Consider the following 9,176-nt stretch of genomic DNA (forward strand, 5'->3'; position numbering starts at 1 on the left):
TAGTACAGGAGATGAACAGAGACTGCGGTCATAGTACAGGAGATGACCAGAGACTGCAGTTATAGTACAAGAGCGGACCAGAGACTGCGGACATAGTAAAGGAGATGACCAGAGACTGAGGACATAGTAAAGGAGATGACCGGAGACTGCGGACATAGTACAGGAGATGACCAGAGACTGCGGACATAATACAGGAGATGACTAGAGACTGCGGACATAGTACAAGAGATGACCAGAGACTGCGGACATAGTACAGGAGATGACCAGAGAATGCGGACATAGTACAGGAGATGACCAGATACTTCAGACATAGTACAGGAAATGACCAGAGACTGCGGACATAATACAGGAAATGACCAGAGACTGCGGACATAGTACAGGACATTTCCAGAGACTACGGACATAGTACAAGAGATGACCACTGAATGCGGACATAGTACAGGAAATTTCCAGAGACTACGGACATAGTACAGGAAATGACCAGAGACTGCGGACATAGTACAGGAAATGACCAGAGACTGAAAATGTACTACAGGAGATGACCAGAGACTGTGGTCATAGTACAGGAGATGACCAGAGACTGCGGACATAGTACCGGAGATGACCAGAGAGTGCAGTTATAGTACAAGAGCTGACCAGAGACTGCAGACTTAGTAAAGGAGATGACCAGAAACTGAGGACATAGTAAAGGAGATGACCGGAGACTGCGGACATAATACAGGAGATGACCGGAGACTGCGGACATAGTACAAGAGATGACCAGACACTGCGGACATAGTACAGGAGATCACCAGAGACTGCGGACTTAGTACAGGAGATGGCCAGAGACTGCGGACATAGTACAGGAGATGACCAGAGACTGCGAACATAGTACAAGAGATGACCAGACACAGCGGACATAGTACAGGAGATAACCAGAGACTGCGGACATAGTACAGGAGATGACTAGAGACTGCGGACTTAGTACAGGAGATGGCCAGAGACTGCGGACATAGTACAGGAGATGGCCAGAGACTGCGGACATAGTACAGGAGATGACCAGAGACTGCGAACATAGTACAGGAGATGACCAGAGACTGCGGACATAGTACTGGAAATGACCAGAGACTTCGGACATAGTACAGGAGATGACCAGAGACTGCGGACATAGTACAAGAGATGACCAGACACTGCGGACATAGTACAGGAGATGACCAGAGACTGCGGACTTAGTACAGGAGATGGCCAGAGACTGCGGACATAGTACAGGAGATGACCAGAGACTGCGAACATAGTACAGGAGATGACCAGAGACTGCGGACATAGTACAAGAGATGACCAGACACAGCGGACATAGTACAGGAGATGACCAGAGACTGCGGACATAGTACAGGAGATGACCAGAGACTGCGGACTTAGTACAGGAGATGGCCAGAGACTGCGGACATAGTACAGGAGATGACCAGAGACTGCGAACATAGTACAGGAGATGACCAGAGACTGCGGACATAGTACTGGAAATGACCAGAGACTTCGGACATAGTACAGGAAATGATCAGAGACTGCGGACATAGTACAGGAAATGACCAGAGACTGCGGACATAGTACAGGAGATGACCAGAGACTGCGAACATAGTACAGGAGATGACCAGAGACTGCGGACATAGTACTGGAAATGACCAGAGACTGCGAACATAGTACAGGAGATGACCAGAGACTGCGGACATAGTACAGGAAATGACCAGAGACTGCGAACATAGTACAGGAGATGACCAGAGACTGCGGACATAGTACAGGAGATGACCAGAGACTGCGGACATAGTACAGGAGATGACCAGAGACTGCGGACATAGTACAGGAGATGACCAGTGTTGGATTTTTAGACACATATAATACTTCTTCTAGTGTCTTGAGGCGATTATGAATGAAAGAGCCATTGAAATAAAAAATAAAGTGTGATTTTATTCTATCACACAATGATGTCAAATAACAATGTAAAGCGTATTATGAACAGTTCCATGTAGATACAACTACTGTAAAAATGACAAGCGAAAGTTCAAAACAAAGTCACCATTATCTGTCATGGCTGTTCTGTCCTTGCCATGTGCTCCATGCTCCATGCTGTCCTTCCCAATGACTTTGTAAAGAAGGAGAAGCCGGATGTGACTAAATTGTAGCTGGAAGTGATCTCAGTATGCACCTGTTGCAGCTTCTCAGACGTGTGTTGCTTGTGTGTATGAGAGAGAGTGTGTATGTGTCCCTGTGTCTGTGTCTCATGCACTTTTAAGAGGCAAATGTACGTCATAGTTAGCGATCTTAATACCTTCTATGGAAAGTATTACTGCTTAGCAAAGCCATTTCATAAAAGGGAAAGATGCTATACATATGATGTTTGATGGACAGGAACATATGTATGCTGATGTACCAATGATGTAACCCGTAGCTATATATTTAAAAGATAGTATAGCTTAAGAACATATCAATGTATAATCACTAAACTATATATGTATCAGTGTTAGAGACGTATACTAAATATACACAGAAAATACGTAATGTAATAGTAAGTCACTTCTAATAACCTTGACATAACTAACAAATACTTTTAACCAACTATCTCTAAATATAGTCTACTCAACTTTCAACTGGTATATACTATTTCAGCTTAACTTGTATATCTTTTGGTCTCAGCTATAATTGAAGAATAGTAAATACTACCATTTGTCAAAGACCATTCACACATATTAATATTAATTATGACTAATCATAAAAACCAAATATTTTGCAAGCTTGCCATCAATATAAATGCCGAATCATAATTTAGATTTAACATTCCCCCTTATTATGATTAGTCTAAAATTAATGCCAAATCAATGCACACTTCATTCATGTCCCATACACACCGTCTTATACCAAATGATCGTATATATTCTTCATAACTGGACCAATCAAAAATAACTTTCCTTCAAAACTCTATACCTAATCTTTCAGTTTCTCTTCCTAAAAATTCTTAATCATAATGTTAATTTTAAATGATATATGATAATATAGTAATAATAATAAAAATAAAAATAATAATTAATGTATTATATTTCCATATTTGTATAATATTTTAAGGCTCCGGAAATATACTTTCCATTCTAAAATGTGTCATAAGTTTATATTGCTCCTATAAGAGTAATATGTTTCTTGTATCTTTTAACAAAAGATATTCTAATAACTGGAAGTTTTAACCAAAAAATATTCCGTATATGAATATGTAAAAAATAAAAAATAATAATAATAATATTATCCCAATATGGATGTAAGTATCGGAATAAAAGGATCATTAAAATGTGTATGTGACCTATAACAATATTTTCAATAATAAATTGTTTTATCACTAATAAATAGATTTCCTCTTGATGAATCTTTTCTTCATACAATGTCTATACAATATCTTCGTTAAGTTCTGTAAAGTAGAAACATCTTTGTTGAACGTGATAAATCAGTCACAAGTGTGAAGTATTAAGCTCTTGTTCAATCTTCTTCCATATGAAGAACTCTTCTTTAACGTTCAAATTCCTTAAAGTTGGCTTGTAGGAGATTGTTACGCTTCATGTTTGATTTTAGATGTCATTTCTGTAAAGAAATGCAGTATCATTACTTTGGCACAAACATTGCATTAGTCTTGCACCTTTTTCAACAAATATGAAAGATTATGGATCAATCAGTGTATGAGTTTGAAACACATATTGTGAAGTAACATTACTTCCTATTTCCTTTTACAGAAAACCTCTATATATCAATCAAAATACTGTCCTAATCCTGTCTGAAATTACCTAAACTAGAATACAAAAGTAGTGTGTTATTTAGGTATGACAGGACGCAATATTTCATCATAGGTCATGACCGCAAAACCCTGTTTTACTAAACAAAGAAAGGTTTTGTATCACCCCAGAGATGACAAAGGTTTATGCCTTTGTTCTCATCCCTATAATATTAGAAATATGCGTAACTGTTTTCTGTGCTGATGTCATTCTTCTGGTGTTAGAGTGTTCTTCAGTAATGCATGTGTTGCTATGAATGTGAGGTAGAGACTTGTCTGATACAGCTGTATCTATCACAATGTGTTTGGCTAACAGTGCTCTTATCCACTGAGGATATCTTTCACGACATTCTCTGAATGTATCTTCCTCAAGAATTCTTCTTAGTGAACTGTCAGGAGACTGTAATATGATACTATGTGACTTTACTGTGCTTTGTGAAGCTTTGATTGCATAAAAGAAACTCAACAGTTGTTGTGCCTCTGATGTAAAAGTTCTTTCCAATAGTGATAAATTTCTGGAGAAGTAACTAAGTAGTCTCTCATTACCTTCTTTTAATTGAGACAAAGTTACTGAAATTGCATTATCAGATACATGAGTTTTCACAACAAAAGGAGCATTGGAACAAACCTCAATAGTACCTAATGCTGGCGCATTCTGCAAATCCTTTTTCAACACTTTTAAAGCATTATTCTCATTTGGACCCCATTGCTCAACTAAGTTATTTTTACTCTTCAAAAGATGATATAATGGCTTAACTTGCTCTGCGAAACCATGTATAAACTCTTTGCAATGATTTATGTTTTTCAAAAATTGTTGCAATGCTTTATGTGTTGTAGGAACTGGAAAGGCAGTGATAGCTCTGACTGTTTCCTGCAATAATTGTCTCTTTCCTTGACTGATCTGCATGTGAAAGCATTTCACCTGACTTTTCATCAACTGAACTCTGTCCGGGTTTAATTTTAGGCCTGCATCCTGTAACAACATAAATAACTCAGACAAAAGAGTAATATGTTCGTTAACATTCTGCGTACTTAGCATAATTGTATTTACATGCTGAAAAATGCATTCTGGCCTTGAAAATTGTGATAGAATTTTTTCTATGGACTCATGGACTATACCATCACTGATGTCTAAACCAGCTACTAATCGAGTGAATGCATAGGTCTCTTTCTGAAACTTAAAAGCTAGTTTGTATTGACAACTTTTAGCTAAGGGGATCGAAAAATTACTGTTATCGATTTCCAAAACAGAAAACACTTTGGATTCGGCCTTTAAATGTAACTTGATATTAGAATGATCAGGAACAACTGCTTTGTTATTTGTAATATGTTTATTCAGTGTCCTGAAATCAACTGACACAGAATATGAATTGTCAGCATTTTTGATAGGCCAAATACAGTTATTTACTACTGATTGTGTTTTCTTTAAAATGCCAAGTTGTACAAACTCTTGAATAATGGCAGAAAGTGGTCCTATTGATTCTCGTGGTAATTCATATTGATTAAGGGGTATGGGGTCTTTTCCCTCAATATTCAATTCTGTATCTTTCAATGTTCCTATGTCATTTTTAAATTTTGACCACAAACTTGGAAAACGTTGTACCAATTCTTGTAAAACATAATTACCATCAATATCAGGCCATTTTTGTGCTGTAGACATTTTAGAGTTGAAACCTACATCACTGTATATAGAAGGATCCATTAACATTGATTTGGGCCTAGATGGATTCCTCCAAATAACTTTAGTCATAATATCAATAATCCACTTTTGCTTATTGATAAAATCAATGCCAAGAATATTCTCGGTGGCATTACTATACCAAATATCAATGTTAGTTTTCACTAGCCCAGGTACTTCAAATGTTACATTGGGCACCTGTCTAGCAGTGGAATGACCTGTATTATTAAAACCTTTTATTTTACACATGGGTGAATTTGGTTTCACAGGTACGTTTTCTCTGGTCAGATTAATCTCAGATCCGCTGTCAATTAGGAATCTGATCTTTTTACCATTTAGTAATCCGTCTATAAAAGGCCTTCCATTGTCATCCAATACAATTGGAGCGACAAATTCTAACGATATCGGGGATGAATGTGGATGTGATTCTATTTTTGGAACTGGTAATAAACCATTTCTGTCAGTGACAACCCTTCTCACCCTGTTGTCAGAACAGTTGTTTCTAGTCAAAGTGTGAATTTGTGTAACTGATGAAGCATAAGGCAATTCAGTTAAACTTTCATCATTACACAACACAGAAGGTTGTACAAAAGCTGCATTTTCACTTTTTATTTCCATATTCTTTATTTGTGCTTCAAATTTAAACTTCCAACAATGGCGCCTGATATGACCTTGTTTATGACAGTGAAAGCATGTGGTATGCTCTTTATGACTCGCTTGCTTGCATCTGTCGTTGTCATTCTTACTGGGACCTGTAGTTCCTGGCATAACTGTAATCTGACTGTTTTTGTCACTTTGAAGCGCAGCCACCTCATAAGTGATATTGCTATTTTTCAATTTTCTTCGAATTTTGTCAATGAAACTTACTATATCATTCAAATTTTGTTTTTCCTCGGCTATGACAATGGTTACTGGGTCTAAATACGTGAATTTCTTTACAAAAGCTTTGATCATAGCTGAGTCTTCCTCATTTTCTACTCCAAATATAATTTTATATGCTTTGGAAAACTTGCTTTTAAATTCAAAAGGGTCTTCGTCTGCAGTAGTCTGCAGTAAGTCGAGCATTTCTACAGAAGGTACGTCTTCACCTGTTGAACATAACAGCAATTGTCGCAGTCTGTCTGTCGCGTCATTATGTTTTTTCTGATCTTTATCGTTAACAACAGAATTTTTAATGCGAGACATAAATTTAATTGGTAGCCACATCGGAAATAAATAATTTATGTCATGATCTGAAATCTGATGGCATTTGACATGCATTTCATATATTTCCATGTTGCTATAAATATCTTTATCTGGATCATAAGCAGGGATGTCTTTTAAAACTTTCATTAATTGATTATGTATTTGCAACTTAAGTTTTGCAGTTTTACATAACAATTCTTTATGTTTAATTTGTGTTTCGTCATCAGAGTCAATATCCGAACTTTCAGAGATAGCAGACAGGCGTGGCTCTGGTTTTGAATCACTCTGTTTGTCATCTGTGTTTATCATGGCAACCTGTTTACTGTCATTCTGCAGTCTTAACAAAAGATTTGTCTTTAAGTCAATTTGTTCCTCAAGATTCTCTACATAAGTACAGAAAATGTCACAGTTTGGGCAACTAGGAGCATCTTGAGACAAATTTTCATGCTGTACAGTGCTACATTCTGTCTGTTTTAATGTACAAGCTTTTTTAACAGATAAATCAACATTCAAAATCATTTTGTTGAATATTCTTACTAAATTTAAGATGTTAGATATCTTTTTACGTTGTCTGTGCACAGTAAATCTAGATTTATCTATCTGAATATTGGCCTGTAAACATTTGTTATACATATAGTGCCATAGCTGACCGTCTTCAGGATATAAAGAAACATCTTTAAATTCTAACTTACTTTCATTTACTAAGTCATCAATAAATTCCATAATTGTTACTCACCGTAATCAGAAGATTTTCTCGTTTGACCCGGCTCAGTCACTGGAATTCTCGTCAAAGTCTGTTTAATCGCCTGTTCTGCTAGGTACTTTTCACCGTGTTTTTCCCAAAACTTGACAATCACAGAATCGTGCGTTTTTCCCCCTTAACAAGGTATGGGAAAAACCGTAGAAAAAACGTTCGGCGGTGGCTGGCTCACCAAAATGTTGGATTTTTAGACACATATAATACTTCTTCTAGTGTCTTGAGGCGATTATGAATGAAAGAGCCATTGAAATAAAAAATGAAGTGTGATTTTATTCTATCACACAATGATGTCAAATAACAATGTAAAGCGTGTTATGAACAGTTCCATGTAGATACAACTACTGTAAAAATGACAAGCGAAAGTTCAAAACAAAGTCACCATTATCTGTCATGGCTGTTCTGTCCTTGCCATGTGCTCCATGCTCCATGCTGTCCTTCCCAATGACTTTGTAAAGAAGGAGAAGCCGGATGTGACTAAATTGTAGCTGGAAGTGATCTCAGTATGCACCTGTTGCAGCTTCTCAGACGTGTGTTTGCAAGAGTCATGTTGCTTGTGTGTATGAGAGAGAGTGTGTATGTGTCCCTGTGTCTGTGTCTCATGCACTTTTAAGAGGCAAATGTACGTCATAGTTAGCGATCTTAATACCTTCTATGGAAAGTATTACTGCTTAGCAAAGCCATTTCATAAAAGGGAAAGATGCTATACATATGATGTTTGATGGACAGGAACATATGTATGCTGATGTACCAATGATGTAACCCGTAGCTATATATTTAAAAGATAGTATAGCTTAAGAACATATCAATGTATAATCACTAAACTATATATGTATCAGTGTTAGAGACGTATACTAAATATACACAGAAAATACGTAATGTAATAGTAAGTCACTTCTAATAACCTTGACATAACTACCAAATACTTTTAACCAACTATCTCTAAATATAGTCTACTCAACTTTCAACTGGTATATACTATTTCAGCTTAACTTGTATATCTTTTGGTCTCAGCTATAATTGAAGAATAGTAAATACTACCATTTGTCAAAGACCATTCACACATATTAATATTAATTATGACTAATCATAAAAACCAAATATTTTGCAAGCTTGCCATCAATATAAATGCCGAATCATAATTTAGATTTAACAACCAGAGACTGCAGACATGGTACAGGAGATGACCAGAGACTGCGGACATAGTACAGGAAATTTCCAGAGACTACGGACATAGTACAGGAAATGACTAGAGACTGCGGACATAGTACAGGAAATGACCAGAGACTGCAGACATAGTACAGGAAATGACCAGAGACTGAAGATGTACTACAGGAAATGACCAGAGACTGCGGACATAGTACAGGAAATGACCAGATACTGCGGACGTACTACAGGAGATGACCAGAGACTGCGGACACAGTACAGGAGATGACCAGAGACTGCGGACATAGTACAGTAAATTTCCAGAGACTACGGACATAGTATAGGAAATGACCAGAGACTGCGGACATAGTACAGGAAATGACCAGAGACTGAAGATGTACTACAGGAGATGACCAGAGACTGCGGTCATAGTACAGGAGATGACCAGAGACTGCAGTTATAGTACAAGAGCTGACCAGAGACTGCGGACTTAGTAAAGGAGGTGACCAGAGACTGAGGACATAGTCAAGGAGATGACCGGAGACTGCGGACATAGTACAGGAGATGACCAGAGACTGCGGACATAATACAGGAGATGACTTGAGACTGCGGACTTAGTACAGGAG

At 37.4% G+C, this 9,176-nt stretch overlaps 1 long non-coding RNA gene across 1 annotated transcript; it reads right to left on the reverse strand.

The window, feature by feature from the left end:
* Positions 1 to 1,921: 1,921 nt before the first annotated feature.
* Positions 1,922 to 8,552, reverse strand: LOC149449206 (uncharacterized). The gene is made up of 2 exons (XR_016315437.1): positions 7,384 to 8,552; positions 1,922 to 3,597 (listed from the first exon to the last, which is right to left on the reverse strand). It is a non-coding gene; the product is annotated as an uncharacterized LOC149449206 (long non-coding RNA).
* Positions 8,553 to 9,176: the final 624 nt, after the last annotated feature.

This window comes from Staurois parvus, unplaced genomic scaffold (assembly GCF_062004578.1).
Source record: "Staurois parvus isolate SC_StPar_1 unplaced genomic scaffold, SC_StPar_1.0 ptg000634l, whole genome shotgun sequence".
Classification (NCBI taxonomy): Eukaryota; Metazoa; Chordata; class Amphibia; order Anura; family Ranidae; genus Staurois; species Staurois parvus.